Here is a 17,670-nt window from a genome sequence, read left to right as displayed (position 1 = left end):
TGTAGGTAGGTTTAGGTTCAGAAGTAGGAGTAGGCGTGGCAGAAGGTAAGAAGTATGACATCATGTAGTACACCCCACCCGCCAATAGCGAAGAAACAGTCAGAAACAGTAGGAACACTTGAAACATAAAACATTTGGTACGAATAATTTGTTGCAGTTTGAATCTTTGCGCCTGAGCTTCTTCCAAGTCCATCAGCTTTGAAAACGCCATCCCCTACAACCGTCCGCAACGTTTCTTGACGCACTTCGTTCTGTGTAGCAGTAGTCAATCCCTAGGAGTTCCCAGGAACCGACGGTCTTTAGCCTAGCGCCAAGACCTACTAACCAGAAGGAAGTACACGCGCGGCCCTACGGTACACCTGGATGCAAGGTATCTTACTCACAATGTATATACAAAAAGTCTCTCAGCTGTGGAAGCAAAAACACATGTGGAACGAAACTCAATTTTTACAAAAATAATCACAATAATACGGGTGTTCAGACTGATCGTGGTAAACGGGATAATGCAGTTGTCAAGGGAAAGAACGGAAATTCTTTATTTGTCTCTGGTGTTGGATCGCAAAAAGTTTTCCCAGGACGTGTCTGTTCGTCAAACAATGGATCCGATGAGGAGACAGAGTTCTGCTGATCAGCCGTTTGTTCAGATCTTGAGTCTTGTGATGGCAAATGTTCAACAAGGTCTTTCTGCTGCACTGAGGATTCTCCGACAGGTTGTGCGTCGCTAAAGGGTACAAAAGTCTGTGGTCCTTCGGTTTCAGATGAAGCAATGCCCTTCCTTACCCACGAGTCTGCCGGTAAAGGTATAGGAACCTTCTTCGTATGGGTGGCATGCACCCAATTTTTTCGCCCTTCCAAACGGACGGCAGTTCTCGTGGCAAGGAGGACCTGAAAGGGTCCAGTAAAGCGGGGTTCCAAATTCTTTTTGCGGGCAAAGTTGCGAGTAACCACCCAGTCTCCGGGTTGGAGCTGGTGGCCTGGACCCTCCGTCTGCATCGGCAGTGCTTCGTAAACCTGTTGGTGAATTAACCTCAGTTTAGCAGTCAGATCATGAAGATAATCAATCAACATTGGGTACTCAAGATTAGAAAATACACCCGGTCTAGGAACCCCCCAAACATTCGCAGGGCGGCCGAACACTATTTCATAGGGACTGAGCCCTACTCGGGAGTGTACTGTCGCCCTTGTTGACAACAAAGCAAGGGGCAAAGCGTCAGGCCACGAAAGACCAGTCGTAGCCTGAATCTTAGCCAGTTTGAGTTTAAGGGTGCCGTTATACCCCTCAACCAAACCTGCTGACTGGGGATGATTGGCGCTATGGAATTTTTGATTAATTCCAAGGCCCTTATACACACTCTTCATCACACTCCCTACAAACTCACTTCCGTTATCAGACCATACAATTCGGGGCATTCCATACCGAGGAAAGTATTCCTTCAGCAGGACTTTCGCAGTAGACAGGGCAGTATTGTCTTTAAGAGGGTAGGCTTCAATCCATCGGGAGAATGCGCAAACCACAACTAAAACGTATTTCAAGTTATTGCATCTCTCCATATGGATGAAGTCTAGCTGAATTACTTCAAAGGGATATGAAGGGGGAGCAAAATGACCAGGAGGTGTAGGGGTTCCCTTACCAGGGTTGTACAACATACATATCATGCAATTCTTGACCAATCTCTCGGCACATTTCGTAATACCGTCATTCTTCCTCACAGGAGACAGCAGCTTACAGATACCTTTCACGCTAATATGTGCTAACCCGTGTGCCATCGTCACAACAGCCAGCACATATGCATCTGGCAACATCCACCTCTTGTGCTCTGATAAATCAACCCAACAACCATTCGCATCCAGCTTTCCCGTACTCTCTTTCCACTTCGTCTTTTCAGTCTCAGTGGCCTCATTCTGAATTGCTTTCACACTCTCGATAGTATCCTCGCACATGCTAGTTTCTGTAGGCCACCTAACCGAACTTGCCACATACATTCTAGTGCTAAGGTTCCGGGCAGTCTCCTTAGCAGTCTCATCCGCAAACGCATTGCCACGACCAACATCATCCGTCACCTTACGATGCGCACTACATTTAACGATCACTACCTGCTTAGGCAACGTAAGTGCATCCAAAAGATCATTCACAAGCTGTCCATGCTGAATTTTCGTACCATGCGACGTCAAAAACCCTCTCTCTCTCCACAATCGTCCAAAGCTATGAGCGACGCCAAAAGCATATTGGCTGTCGGTAAACACATTCACTCGTTTCCCTTTCGCCAACACACACGCTCGGGTTAGGGCGATCAGCTCTGCAGCCTGGGCAGAGTTCTGATTCAATCTTGCAGTTTCCACGACAGTATTCAACTTTACCACAGCATACGCAGTCGTCACATCACCATTCGGCAATTTAAAACATGAACCATCCACATACAAAGTTCCATCGGGATCTTCCAAAGGAGTGTTTTTAAGGTCCACTCGACCTTTTGTTTCCTCCTCAGTCCTTAAGTAACAGTCATGCGCTGCTACCTCATCTGACTCTGTACTAATTGGCAATAAGGTCGCCGGGTTTAGAACATTGCAACGTTTTATCTGGATATGACTTGCCAACAATGTCAACTCGTACCCTGACAACCTCGCACTCGTCAAGTGCTGAGTTTTCGTACGATTCAAAAGAGTGTCAACTGCATGCGGAACCATCACCGTAAGCATATTATCCATGACCAATCCTGCTGATTGTCGGATGGAGACTGCGGCTGCCGCTGTTGCTCTCAAACAACTCGGCAATGCTCTAGCTACCGGGTCCAAGGTCGAGGAATAATATGCACATGGACGTTGCTTATCACCAAAAGGTTGCGTTAAAACACTCAACGCACAACCTTCCCTCTCGTGAACGTATAGTGTAAACAGCTTGCTATAGTCAGGAGTACCTAACACAGGAGCCGAACACAATGCGTCACGCAGTTCAGAAAAACTTTTCTGACATTCTTCCGTCCATGGTAAAGGAGTTGAAACATCCTTGCACTTAAGAGCCACCAATGGTTTCGCTAACAATGAAAAATTCGGAATCCACTGTCTGCAGTATGACGTGATACCTAGAAAGGCACGCACATCTCTTTGGGTTTTTGGCACAGATATGCGCGCAATCGCTGCAATTCTCTCTGGGGTCAACCTTCTTCCCTCCTTTGACAATAAGTGACCTAGATAGGTTACTTCTTGACAACAATATTGAAGTTTAGAAGGAGACACCTTGTGATGTAAGTCACAGAGATGCTGCAACAATGAAACAGTGGCAATTTTGCAAATGTCCTGAGTATCGGCAGCCACCAATAAGTCGTCGATGTATTGGATCAAAGCCGCACCAGCCGGCAACACAAACGCATCTAGTTGGCCCTTCAAGGCTTGACTGTAAATTGATGGACTTTCACAGTAGCCCTGAGGAGCACGTTTAAACCGGAAGCTACGGCCACCAAGAGAGAAACCGAAAAGGTCTCTGCTTTCTTCGGCAATCGGAATACTGAAGAACGCATTCTTCAGATCGATTACTGAAAACCAAGATGCAGAAGCTGGAATCAGAGTCAGTAGCGCCGTGATGTCAGGCACAACAGGGAACTGAGGAATCACAATTTTATTTACCTCCCGTAAATCGATAACAAAATGATAAACAGGTGGTTTCGAAGGATCAGTACGTTTCAGAATGGGCAACACAGGACTGTTGCACACGTTTCCCCGAGTTTCCTCGATAACATCTTTCGCGATCAGGTCATATATGATCGCCAACAATGCTCGTTCACCATCAAGGGAGATACGATACTGAGGAATACGTGGCAACCGCACATTAGATTTCAAATGAACAACATAAGGGGAGATGTCAAGCAGGCCCACGTCATTGGGACCTGTTGCCCACAAAGATGCAGGAAGAGAACTCAATTCCTGTGGAAGCTTATCGAGAGACAAATACATAGGAGAGACAACTCTCTCACCTAACGTAAGCTTTACTCCCGCAGGAGAACAATACAAAGTCGCATACAGACGTTTCAGCAAATCCAGGCCCAAGAGATTTTCACCACAACCAGTGGTCAAAATCAGCGGAGCTTTCAGCTCACGCGGCCCAATTGTAAGAGGCAAAGGGCACGAAACCGGATTGCTAACAGGGGCGCCAGAGAATCCAACGGAAACATTTGTTAAGCCAGACAAAGGTGCGCCAGGGAGTTTCGAATGCTTTATGGAACTTTTCGCTGCACCAGTGTCCAACAGAAAAGGCTCAACGACGCCCGAGGTGGCAACTGCGACGTAAGGCCCTCTCTGATCAACCGGAACTGATACTACTCCCTCTCCTTGTCTATGGCTGTCCTAGTAATTACCGTCGTCAGCATCCTGATCGACGTAATAATCATCCACATTGTACTGAGCAGATCGCCCTTGTGACGATCCACGCTGATCAAAACAATTATTGGAGTCAGAAGTGTTAGTGGAACGATCATTCTGAGCACCGCGACCTCTACCACGTGATGTCTGTTGGGAACCACCATGACCTCCTCTAGACGAATTACCACTATTACGGTCATTCAGAACAGGACAGTTGAATTTTAAGTGACCCTCCTGTCTACAATAGGCACACTGATTGTACCCTAATGAAGATCTCTGCGAAGAGGAATCATTTCGCGATTGCGACCTATTAGATTGCGACTGCGATCGATTACGTTGTTGCGAATCATTCTGATTCGAACGCGGAGGATACGCTTGTTGCAACAACACTTTAGTTTTAAGTTCTTTCGTCCTTTTATCAGCACGGTCATTCTCTTCTTTCTCCCTATTCTCATAATACTGTGCCGTAGCCAATATTTGAGCAGAAGTAGAAACAGCCCACGCACTTTCAGAATTTCATAATTTGTTGCTTAAGTCAGGCAGCAAATTTGAAACAAATTTGTCCACAAACAACCTCTGACCACCTTCGGTACCCATATCTTGACCACTGTGGTCAATGAAAGCCTCCTCGAATCTCGTAAAGAAATCAGAGACGCTCTCATCCTTCTTTTGTTTGCAAGAAGGACAATTTGTCCCAATTTACCTTCATGGCTGGCATAAGCGTTTTCATCAGGGTAATTATTCTCTGAGGGAGATCAACAATCAACTGTTCAGGTTTAGCCCCACCAACTTGCAAGGCGTCTGCCGCCACAATAGCAGCCCAATCACCACCTAATTCTACCGCATGGTTTTCTTGACGAATCTTTGCCCATACCGGTTGCGGTACGACATTGCCAAACAGCATATCAATATCGGCAAGATTCATTATCGTAGCGTCTACAAGCTGCGATAATTCTTCATAGTATCCTGCAGGATTTTTGCGAGGGTCAGGCAAAGATTGCTTTACCTGCAAAACTTCAGATCGTTTCCATGGAAGATGTATCCACACCCTTTGGAAATATGGTGGAATAATGGGGTTAGCATTGGGATCGCCAGGCATCCATACTGGTGGAACTTCGCGCATGGGGTACTGACCAGGCGCTGCTGGCGGTCCTTCAATGTCTTCTAAAAACAATGCTCTAGGCATGATAGAAGGACGAAAAGATAACAACTGCTCAACAGCGCGTCGAACATTTGAATCGACTATCATTCCGCTCGAAAACTGAAGCTGCAGATTAGTTAAAGCAGTCAATACATCGTTCGATGCATCCGCCGATATCTGATCACGTAAAACTTTACACATTTCTTCGAAAACGTATCTTTGTGTCGGTACATTGAATTGACAGAACGTCTCAAGCACCGCACGTGGAGGATTTCTAAGAGGGTGTCTCATCCAAGCCATCGCCATATTATACAACGCAGCACGTTCCCTATTACCGGGAAGCTGACTACGTCTTTGAGGACCGTCCGAACCAGCAGACTCAAGAATAGGTCCAAGAGAATTGAAAAAGTTAGCAGCAACAGAGGGGGTACGACGTCGGGTAGATGGAGAAGTATAACATAGAGGATTAACATGAGAAGAGTCAGAAACAGACGAAACAGCAGGAGTAAGTAGAACAGGAGCAGCAGCGGGAGCAGAAGTATGCGGAAGTACAAGCGGTGGAGCAGTAGGAACAGCAGTAGGCAAGGGAGCAGGAACAATCGGAAGAACGGGTACGGGTTGAGGAACAGGTTGAGGAACAGGCACAGGAGCAGGTACAGGGGGAACCAGAAGGGCCGCGGTACCTTGTGCGTATGGAGGTGGCGATTTCATAAGATAGGACATTAAAGGATCCTCAACTAATTCTTCCTTTTTATCCGACTCCATTGGCAAAGCGGGATAACATTTATCTATAGACATACGCTGAAGCCTATCAAATACTTCCTTTTCCTTTTCCTCCTTATCACGCTGGAACTGTTCTGCTTTCTTTACAATGGTAGCAACACCATCTCTCTGATTACGTTTTGTCTGTCTGATCTCTTTCTGTCGGGCTTCTTTACGCCACAACCGAAAGGCATCAAACATGGCCGGCCTTGACTTTTTCTTAAACAATTTTGCCTCGAGGTTATCTAAAATCGGGGTCTCGAAACTACCATGAGGTGGCCAACTAAGGACACCGTCTTTTTTGGTATAACGAATCCAATATTCATTAAAGGTAATTGGACCTAACCCATGTTTGCTGTAAAGCTCATAAGTGGGAGTTCCAACCGGAGGTATCGGACACGAATCCTCCAGTCGGGAATCCGTACCACAACGTCTGAAACAACTGAACAAAGTACTACGACCAGGCATCTTGCACACTAGCCGAGTTTCACAAACTTCAAGGGTTACGGGATTTACCAAGTCCCAGCAAAGAGCAAAAACCCTCGGTTTTTGGCGACTGCAGACGTCAAATAACACAACAAAGAACCAAGTACTAAGAACCACAAGTGCAATGGAACCATGCAACCACTAAGCAACCACAACCAAGGACTCTGGGAGCGACCCACAAATACTTAACTCAAAGATCGATGGCGTCACCAGGAAGGCCCGCCAATCGTCTCGCTGTACCAAGGTCTACGCCAGGCGCCAAAACAGGTCTACAGTCAGGGCAGCAGTCCGTTGCAGCCGTCAGGAGGCGGGAATCTTCGCGGGAAAAGTCGTCGGGCCACTTATTTCGACAAAAGGATCGATGAAGCGGGGTGCACCTTCCCTCGGAGATTTCACACGAAGTTCCTCACGATCGTCGGGCTTGGACCGGTACCACTGATGCAGCCCCACGTTGGGCGCCAACTGAAGGACTGGGTTATTTAAGACCCAGCGGTGCCAGGGGACAACACCTGAAACCTTCGTGGGTAACCTGTTCCGGCGTACAAATGACAGAGACACGGGACACTTCCTTCGGCGTCAAAGATTCGAGGTTTATTTACTGCAGGGAACACAGAAATCACGTGAAGTACACAGCGGGTATGTTCGCGGGATCTGCTTCAATTTGCTACTGTGGATCGCTCCTTTTTATACACATTTCTCTCATAGGTTAACATGGTACACAAAGGTTTACAACTTGGTTCCCATAATTATCCCCGAGAGGGGTCGCTTTGATGCATTCAAGGTCCGGAACATAAGTACAGAAACATTTGGCGGTTCCCAACTGTAAAAACCCCTCTTCCCACCATCAGTACATTCCAATCGGCAGTAAACAGATCGAAGAAGGAACAGAGACAGGTGCGGAGGAAGGCAGAAACAGTGGGGAGATCGGAAAGGGTGTAAAAGGGGTGGCATCGGGAAACACGAGCTGCAGGCATCAAAGGAACGTGCCTAATAAGATGCACGGCTGAGACAATAGACCGGCACGGCAAGATGAGCCTCGAGCGGGGCCATCTGCCTTAGATTATCATCCCCCTCATCATAAAGACACTTTCAAAGGAAATGTGTCTTCCGCAAGAGTCTTGGGAATCCCAGGGTCGCGAAGCGGACAGCGTCCGTTCGCTGGCTACTTGAGGGCAAGAGACAAAATGGATGCCATATCTAAGATGGAACCCGTGGGTACAGATAGATAAACCCACGAAACAAACGAACGGTTCAGGTTAGCACAGCGAAACTGCGCACACCCACTAAACTCGTCATTTGCGGTTCATAGATATCAGACTCGACCATATTCGTGCGAGTCGAAAACACCACTTACGATCGTCACGGAACCTCAGGGGGAGGAGGAGGCTGTAGTGTAGCCCTTTGAGTACAATGGACGTTGCGCGCCTGGAGCTGTGGGTCCCGTGACACTTCCCATAAATCATTGGTTCAAGTCCCAGGAGCGCTCATACCTGGCGCCTGTGCGGGAGAAATGTGCCTGAGAGTCTGTTCTTCATGGTGAGATGTTGTTACAGCCTATCTGCCCCTTCCACCTGCCCCCAGCAGGGAGGCACAGAGATGCCCTCCCATGAGCGGGAAAGAAGAAGGAAGAAGATGCAGAAAGATACTGACCCCCCCCCTCCCCCATGAGAGAGGCACAGAAAAGGTGGGTGGATGGATGGATGAAAGGGTGGACTGATGAAGGATGGATGGATGGATGGATGGATGTGTGAAAAGGTGGGTGGATGAATGATGAGTGGATGGATAAAAGGGTGATGGATGGATGAAAGGGTGGATGGATGAAGGATTGAAGGATGAAAGGGTAGATGGATGAAGGATGGATGTATGGATGGATAAAAGGTTGCATGGATGGATGAATGATGGATGGGTGGATGTGTGAAAAGATGGGTGGATGAATGATGGGTGAATGGATGGATGAAAGGGTGGATGGATGAAGGATGGGTGTATGGATGGAAGGATGAAAGGGTGGATGGATGAAGGATAGATGTATGGATGGAAGGGTGAAAGGGTGGAAGGATGATGGATGGATGGATGGATGGAAGGATGGAAGGAAGGATGAAAGGGTGGATGGATGGAAGGATGAAAGGATGGATGGATGAAGGATGGATGTATGGATGAAAGGGTGAATGGATGATGGATAGATGTATGGATGGAAGGATGAAAGGGTGGAAGGATGAAAGGGTGGACGGATGAATGATGGATGGATGGAAGTATGGATGGATGAAGGATGAATGTATGGATGGATAAAAGGTTGCATGGATGAATGATGCATGGATGGATGTGTGAAAAGGTGGGGGGATGAATGATGGGTGGATGGATGGATGGATGGATGGATGGATGAAAGGGTGGATGGATGAAGGATGGATGTATGGATGTAAGGAAGGATGAAAGGGTGGCTGTTTGAAGGATGGATGTATGGATGGATAAAAAGGTTGCATGGATGAATGATGGATGGATGGATGAGTGAAAAGGTGGGTGGATCAATGATGGGTGGATGGATGGAAGGGTGGATGGGTAAAGGATGGATGTATGGATGGAAGGATGAAAGGGTGGATGGATGAAGGATGGAAGGATGTGTGAAAGTGTGGGTGGATGAATGATGGCTGGATGGATGTGATGAGGTCTAACAGGTGCATTTATGGTTGTCAAAAGTTGATAATGAGGAGTACCAGTTTCTATAAACTTTTGTCGGAAGGGGGTCCTTACACCTAAAAAGGTTTTACAAGGGGGTCACGCCATCAAAAAGTTTGAAGACCTCTGTTCTACAAATACAACTTTTCATTGAAAGAATCACAGGGAGAACAATAATTCTTACACCAGAATTGATTTTATTTGGACTATCAATAGACACTTCAGTAAGCGAACAACAACACTTGATCTTTATTATGTTATCTGAATATCGGGCATGCATCACTCAGGAATGGATCAACCCAGTTCCACCATCGTTCTCTATGTGGAGGGCCCGCTTACTAGCAAAATTTAACTTTGAATCAGCTATGTATGCAACTAAAGGTAGGAAGAAGAAACAATTAGGGATGAAAATTTGGGCTCCGGTACAACAATGGATCCATGAGGAAATGACTTAAAATATTCAATTGCTTAACCTTTGTTGGATTGCTTTGCTGTCGTGTTTCGTTTTATTTTATGGTATTTCTTATACATGTAAAATGTAATCGAGTTAATTTGTGTATGTTTGCAACCTGAAAGCAATAAAAAAAAAAAAGAATTGAATGGGTTCACCCTCTATATGCTAGACTGTCTGCTATAATTTTGTTTGTGTTATTTTTGGCATGGCAAGGTTTTGCTATGGCATTGTTAAGGGTTGCTTATCGGCCTTATTTGCCTTCCTGTGTTTTCCTGATGAACCCTTTAGGTTTTACCCAGCTACATTCATTATGTTGCAGTGGGGCCTTGAATTGGTTTTAAGATTCTTGATGTTTTCTCCTTTGGTGCTCTTGATAGTAGTACTCTTGACCCTTAACTCTAAAGATCATGTTTGTCTTTGCCATCACTTCTGTATGTCACATCAGCAAGTAGCAGGACTAGGCAGTTCAGGCTCCGTATATTACTGGTATTCCTGGCAAACTGCTGTTTAGGATGTTTGCATCCTTTTTGCCAAAAATAGTCGCCTTTGCAAGTGGGGCAGTCCATCACACTCCCTTTGTTCTTTTCTCCACCACATCCATCCAAAGAGTACACTTGTTAAAACTATGTTTACTTAGTTTCTACATTGATATAACTAAAAAGACTCCAGCTCGTGTTTTCCCTCGGACCCCCGGACCGCAGCAACAGAGCAGCAGCAGCAGAGCAGAGTGGGAGCGGGAGTAGGAGCAGGAGCGGAGAACGTCTAATGTCTAATGCATTAGCATTAAGTGCCGGAAAGAAAGAATGGAGACTTCATCTAACCTCTTACTTTTTAATATATATTTTCCACCAGGAACCTCAAAAGATCAAATCTTGACCAAAGCATTCAAGAAAATCGAATCAATCCTAGAAGTAAGGGGATATCCTATGATGATAATGGCTGGAGACTTCAATGGAAAGATCTCTAATACACTAATTAATAATAGGGGAAATCTCCACAGGAAGAAGCACGTTCAATACCAACTCCCGTCTTCCCCGATAAAATAAAAGCAGATAAAAGGGGGAAAATGCTTTTGTCATCTATTGAAGCAATTAATGGCGTTGTAATAAATGGGAGAAAGGATGGTGATATTCCGATGGCATACACTAGACTGGGTCCAAGTAAGTCCTCAATCATAGATTATTTTATCTGTAATTTAGATCTTTTTCCAAAGGTCCAATCGCTTTCTACTCAATATTCTCATGAAAGTGATCACGCATTACTTTCCGTAGAAATTGATGTCTATACTCATCATATTTCCCCGTGGTCACTCTGTTCCTTTGAAGGATACATTAGAATTCCAAAGCAATCATTAAAATACATCATATATTTTCCATGATCTTACAAAATCTACGAGTAAAATAGGCAATCTAATAAACAGATTTGAAGCTACTTTACAATCAGTAGTTGCCTCTCTCAAAGGAAATACTGTGAGACGAGAATTCGTTAAAATATGTCATATGGGAACATATGCGGATAATAATCCTCGACAATTAAATAAATTGACTAGAATTCAATTTCGCTCTTTCTGTCTGCTAAGAAAAGGAGAAATAAGGAAACTGAAAAAACTCCACCAACGAAAAAAGGAGAAAGAAAGACAAGCTTTAAGAGATCGTGTCTGGGTCAACATCCAATTAGCCATAAAACACAAAAATAATAAATCATTCTGGAACATAATCTCTGCACAGATGGGGATACAAAAATCTGCTCAAGCGACACTAGTATAATTATCTGACTGGGTAAAGTATATTCTAGGGCTCTATAAATCTAATCATCATCACCTCATTTTCCCTGGACTGGATCAAGCACTGAAGAACCAACCTGAGCAGGAACCAATGAAAATGTTGGTCGCACAAATCTCTATTCGGATATCCTCCGCCAGGTCTTCAGCAGCGAAGGGACCAGATAAGATCCCAATTAAAGTTTTACAAAAAAACACTGATGTCTGGGGTAAATTCTTAGCCCCACTCTTCCAACATTGCCTGAAAAGCGGGGAAATTCCAGAATCTTGGCGAGGGAGTGTGGTGGTTCCCCTCCTAAAAAAAGGCGCAAGAACGAATCCTGCAAATTATAGACAAATAGCTCTTCTCAACACCACTGGTAAGATCTTTGTTGCTTGTGTTTTGGAACACTTAAAAGACTGACTTTTTCGAGAAAAGTGATCCCCATGCATCAAGCTGGGTTTCGCCCAAAGCATTCTACATTGGACAATATTGCTGTGTTCCAAACATTGCTTGATAGGTTTTTTAAGTTAAGTGCTAACATTTTATATTGTGCTTTTATTGATTTTTCGACGGCGTTCAATAGTGTAGATAGATTGACACTATGGAGAAAATTGGCTAGTATGGGGATTCCTAAAGATCTGTTAACAATGATTATCTCCCTTCACACATCAACATGGTGCAGAGTCCAAATGGGGGGAGAAAAAGGCCTAACTAAATCTATCCCTTCCCGGACCGGACTGAAACAGAGATGCTTATTAGCTTCCTCATTATTCTCTATGTACATTAGCGATCTCCCGGGGCGTCTGTCTCAAATTAAAAGTTACCCTCCTAAAATAGCTCAAGTTGATATACTCTGTTTAATGTATGCCGATGATATCGTTATACTCGATCAGACACAGATAGGCCTGCCAAGAACCCTGAATGAATTAAATGTTTATGCGACTGAAAATGTTCTGGTGCCAAATATTACTAAAACTAAAGCACTCCCTTCAGTGGCAGAAGGAAGCCTTTACCTTATATTTGGTCTTCAGGAGGCGAACCGATAATGACAGTAAGAGAGTATGTTTATTTGGGTCGTATTTTTACTTCAAATCTAAAAGATACAGCCCACCTCCAACACCTGAGTCGGAAGGCAGAATCTCACGTTGGGGCTTTACAGAGACTGTACCTCTCCACTGGAAATAGACACTTTACACCAATGTTGGAGGTCTATGGCATGAAAATCCCTCCGATTTTATCATATGCCATGGAATACACACAAATTAAAACATGGCAATCGATAAAAGCAAAGAAAGGGACCATACTCCGAAAACTGTTAAAAGCGTCACAGTCGACACCAGTTCAAGCCCTACGTCTTGAGCTATCAGTAACGAGAATCTCAGCCAGAGTAATATCAAATATTATTAGGTAGGCGTACAATTTATGACATGCAGCGCCAGATACCTTAAGACATCTGTTAAAACTGGAGACTTTTACAGAGGAAGCGTCTGGGTATACTTTTAATAGGAATATGCTAAAAGCTTTTGAGATTTCTCAATTTACAGTTGCACTTTTACAGGAGTGGTCCCCAGCACACTGAAATTGTTTTTAAAACATCTGGCTCCTAGAATCAGTTATGAATCTGATAAAGAAGATTGCATTCAGTTCAATCAATCAATCAATCAAGCATTTGTATAGCGCGCTACTCACCCGGAGGGTCTCAAGGCGCTTGGGGTAGGGGGGTCCCTACTGCTCGAACAGCCAGGTCTTGAGTTGCTTCCTGAAGGCGAGGTGGTCTTGGGTCAGGCGGAGGTGGGTGGGGAGGGAGTTCCACGTCTTAGCAGCCAGGTAGGAGAAGGATCTTCCTCCCGTTGTGGCTCTTCGGATGCGGGGGATAGCGGCGAGGGCGTGGCTGGTCGATCGAAGCTGGCGGGTGGAAGTGTAGAAGTTCAGGCGGTCGTTGAGGTATCTTGGGCCTTGGCTGCGGAGAGCTTTGTGTGCGTTGGTGAGGAGTTGGAAAGTGATTCTCTTGCTGACAGGGAGCCAGTGCAGGTTTCTCAGGTGTGCGGAGATGTGGCTGTGTCGGGGGATGTCCAGGATGAGTTGTGCTGAGGCGTTCTGAATGCGCTGGAGTCTTTCCTGGAGTTTTGCGGTGGTTCCGGCGTAGAGGGAGTTGCCATAGTCCAGGCGGCTGGTGACGAGGGCCTGGGTGACCGTCTTCCTGGTTTCGGTGGGGATCCACCGGAAGATCTTACGTAGCATGGGTAGGATGTTGAAGCTTGACGAGGAGACGGCTTTGACTTGTCTGGTCATGGAGAGGGAGGAGTCCAGGATGAAGCCCAGGTTGCGTGCATGGTCTGTTGGTTTGGGTGCGCTGCCCAGGGCAGGGGGCCACCAGGAGTCGTCCCAGGCGGATGGCGACGATCCCAGGATGAGGACTTCCGTCTTATCTGAGTTCGGTTTCAGGCGGCTGTTCATCATCCACTGGGCTACGTCTTTCATCCCTTCGTGTAGGTTGGTTCTGGCGGTGGCGGGGTCGTTGGTGAGGGAGAGAATCAGCTGGGTGTCGTCGGCGTACGAGATGATGTTGAGGTTGTGTTGGCGTGCAATGGCCGCGAGGGGGCTGAGGTAGATGTTGAACAGCGTGGGGCTGATTGATGATCCTTGTGGTACGCCGCAGATGACTTCGGTGGCTTCTGATCTGAACGGGGGGAGGCAGACTCTCTGTGTCCTTCCGGCGAGGAAGGAGATGATCCATTCCAGTGCCTTCCCCTGGAATCCGATGTTGTTGAGGCCCTGCACTAGGATGAGGGCCGCTGTTTCCCCGTTGTCGAGCAGGGTTCGGATGTCGTCGGTGGCTGCGATGAGGGCGGTCTCGGTACTGTGGTTGGCCCGGAAGCCGGACTGCGAGTGGTCGAGGGATCCATTCGTCTCAAGGAAGGCGGCCAGCTGTCTGTTGACGGTCTTCTCGATAACTTTGGCAGGAAACGGGAGAAGCGAGATGGGGCGGTAGTTTTTGAGGTCGGTGGGGTCTGCTGATGGTTTATTCAGTAGGGCGCTGATTTCGGCGTGCTTCCAGCTCTCTGGGAAGGTTGCGGTGTCGAAGGTGGCGTTGATGATGTCCCGTAGATGGGGTGCGATGACGGAGTCAGCCTTGTTGAAGACGTGGTGAGGGCAGGGGTCGGTTGGTGATCCGGAGTGGATGGAGTTCATCGTGCGGATGGTGTCTTCGCTGTTGATCGGGGTGCAGGCGCGGAGGGTGGTGGTGGGGGGGGCTGGTTCGGTCGTAGGGTGCGTCAGCTGTGTGCTGAAGCTGTTGTGTATGTCTGCGATCTTGCTGTGGAAGAACGAGGCGAGCGAGTTGCAGAGGTCTTGCGATGGGGTGACGTTGTTGTTTCCGGCGCTGGGGTTGGAGAGCTCTTTGACGATGTTGAAGAGTTCCTTGCTGTTGTGGGCGTTGTTGTCCAGTCGTTCCTTAAATGCGGTTTTCTTGGTGGCGTGGATCAGTTGGTGGTGTTTTCGAGTGGCGAGCTTGAGGGTGGTCATGTTGTCTGGTGTCAGGTCTCTGTGCCAGGCTTTCTCGAGGAAGCATTATAAAGTGTTTGCAGAACAAATAGAATGTAAAAACCTTTGCTCCCTATTTGCGTTTTCAACTAGAGCACGGAGTAAGGCACTGTATCCTACTCTTAAGTTTGGGTATACTCCCTTTAGTAACATTTTTAGCTAGCTGGGAAGGTAAAAATAACCCCAAAGGCTTATGTGAATTAAGCAACGGTGGCCAACAAGATTTACTTCACGTTTTACTAATATGTCCCAATGCGAGTATAGTAGCGGCACAATGACGTTCTATAACTCTAACCCAATTAAAGTATAATGCATTCTTGGCCCAAGATCTAATTAAATTGTGTAACTCTCCTGTTAATGAATTTGTTTGCCATAAATTGTTTAAGTTTTTAAAAAGCTTTCTGAAGCTGTTCTAAGTTAAAACGCACAATTAGAAGATTTTATCTAATCTTATCTTTATTGAATGTTGTATGGGTAGGTGATAGAAAATTGCTACTGTAACCATTTTATAGTGTGTTTTAAAGCAAACGTTGTTCATCTTAATCATTTTAAGATCATTAATAAAAATTTTAATTCTTTATTTGTTGATCTCAGTTGAGGTCTGGATCAAATAAATAATTTATTGATTTACTGATTACTTATATAACTAAAAGAAAGTACCAGGTGGATGATCAGCTGCTTGTTGGGTTTGGTGATGTAACTACTCAATGCAAGAATTGACTACTCTCTGCAAAACATTTTTGAGAATCGGATTGATTTAACTACCATTTATGCAGTTCAAAGATTCACTCAATTTCAATTTATAATCTTTATTCGGTTCTTAAAAAGACACCATAAAAGCACATACACAATATACACACAAATATATAAAAAAAGAAGTGAATTTCCGTTAAAAAAGATTTTAAAAAGGATAAAATTTCTCTAACACCATAATTCATTAAGCTAGGGGCAAGGAGTGAATTATTCAAGTGGCCAGATACTGTTAGAGTCCTATTTCTCTGGTGTTCCTTAGCCGTAGTGCCATCCGGATAAAGTTTATAGTGCAAAAAAGAGTATAAGCGTCTTCAGCTTCCTGTAGGAACTTCAGGGCCAGTTTCGCTTGTTTAAACTTTAAGTCTTTCAAAATCCTCACCAAAAACGTACGTCTTGGTGCTGTATAAAATGGACACAATAAAACAAAGTGAAGGGTATCCTGCGGAGAACTATGGTCGCAGCCGCAGGTACCCTTCTCTGCCACTATATGAGTAAACCCAGCCGGAACCGCGAAAGGATGGTGAAGCATATTAAATCTAAAACGGGTCATGACATAGCGGTCCTGAGCATTATACATGACCCTCAGGTAAGGTTCCATTCCTTGTTTCGCTGTGAGTTTACTATAAGATAGGACAGTGGATTTGTGACTTTCTCTCTCAGCCCTTAACTTCTGAAGCCGTTCTGGAAAAAGTTTTTTTACCAAGGTTTTGCTCTCGGCGGTTAGAGAGTCTGGGGATGTAAAGAAATTTGCACAGTCAATCTCTGCTAATGAGTTCTTGACGTACTTCAACCAGGGTATATTGTATCAAAGTCAAAGTCAAAGTCAAAAAGTTTATTTTGTACTGGTACTCAACTGAGGACCACAAATATTTATCCACATGTTACATATTTAAAAATATTCAGTTTCTCAATACAAAGATAAAAATGATTTCAAGAATTTATACAAATTATAGCAGACAAATTCATTCGGGGGTTGTTTACACAGACTTATAAGGTCTCTCACCGTCGAGATTCTGCTGGAACGATATATGGGCTCTAGAAATCTTTTACGGGCTAAAATTACATTCTGATTCGGGCATACAGATAGAACATGCTCCAGAGACTGAACGCCGCCTTCACACAAAGTACATAAAGGAGATCCTCCCGGAAGCCATCTTGAGGTATATGAAAGTACGGGAAGGATGCCCAGTCGAAGCATAGCAATTGTTCTCCTTGCGCCATGAGTCAGGGTTAAACCGATGTAAGACCGACTTTGTTTATATTCTAATAGGTCAACAAAGGGTTTATAGGTGGGTAGTTTATTGCAATGCCTAGAGTCCATCTCGTAGCTTAATTTTGGGGTGAAGCATTTTAAAAACAGTTTTAATTGTGCTGGTGACCAAGTAAGCAACACTTCAGTACCAATGTTTGCAATACGAAATGCTTCGGTCATATTCTCTTGGAAAACTTGCTTTTTAGTATCAGACCCAAAGGTTTCTTTTTTCAGCAGCGACCTTAAAGTATTCTCTTTTGCATGCAATAGATAGTAGGCCCACCTAATGATATTTGCAATTGCTACAGCATATGAGCTTGTGACAGATAATTCCAATCTTAGTGCTTGGACTGGTACTGCGTCTGACAGTTTCAAAATTTTCCTCAATACCTTTCCCTCTTTGCGGTCCATGAAAGCCCATTGTTTGATGGGTATATACTCAGTCGTGTAGGATAGTACAGGTGGTATCTTTGTTCTGTAGATATTTATTATA

Source organism: Lissotriton vulgaris, chromosome 2_1 (assembly GCF_964263255.1).
Source record: "Lissotriton vulgaris chromosome 2_1, aLisVul1.2, whole genome shotgun sequence".
In the NCBI taxonomy this organism is placed as follows: Eukaryota; Metazoa; Chordata; class Amphibia; order Caudata; family Salamandridae; genus Lissotriton; species Lissotriton vulgaris.
Note: the sequence above shows the minus strand (reverse complement) of the source record.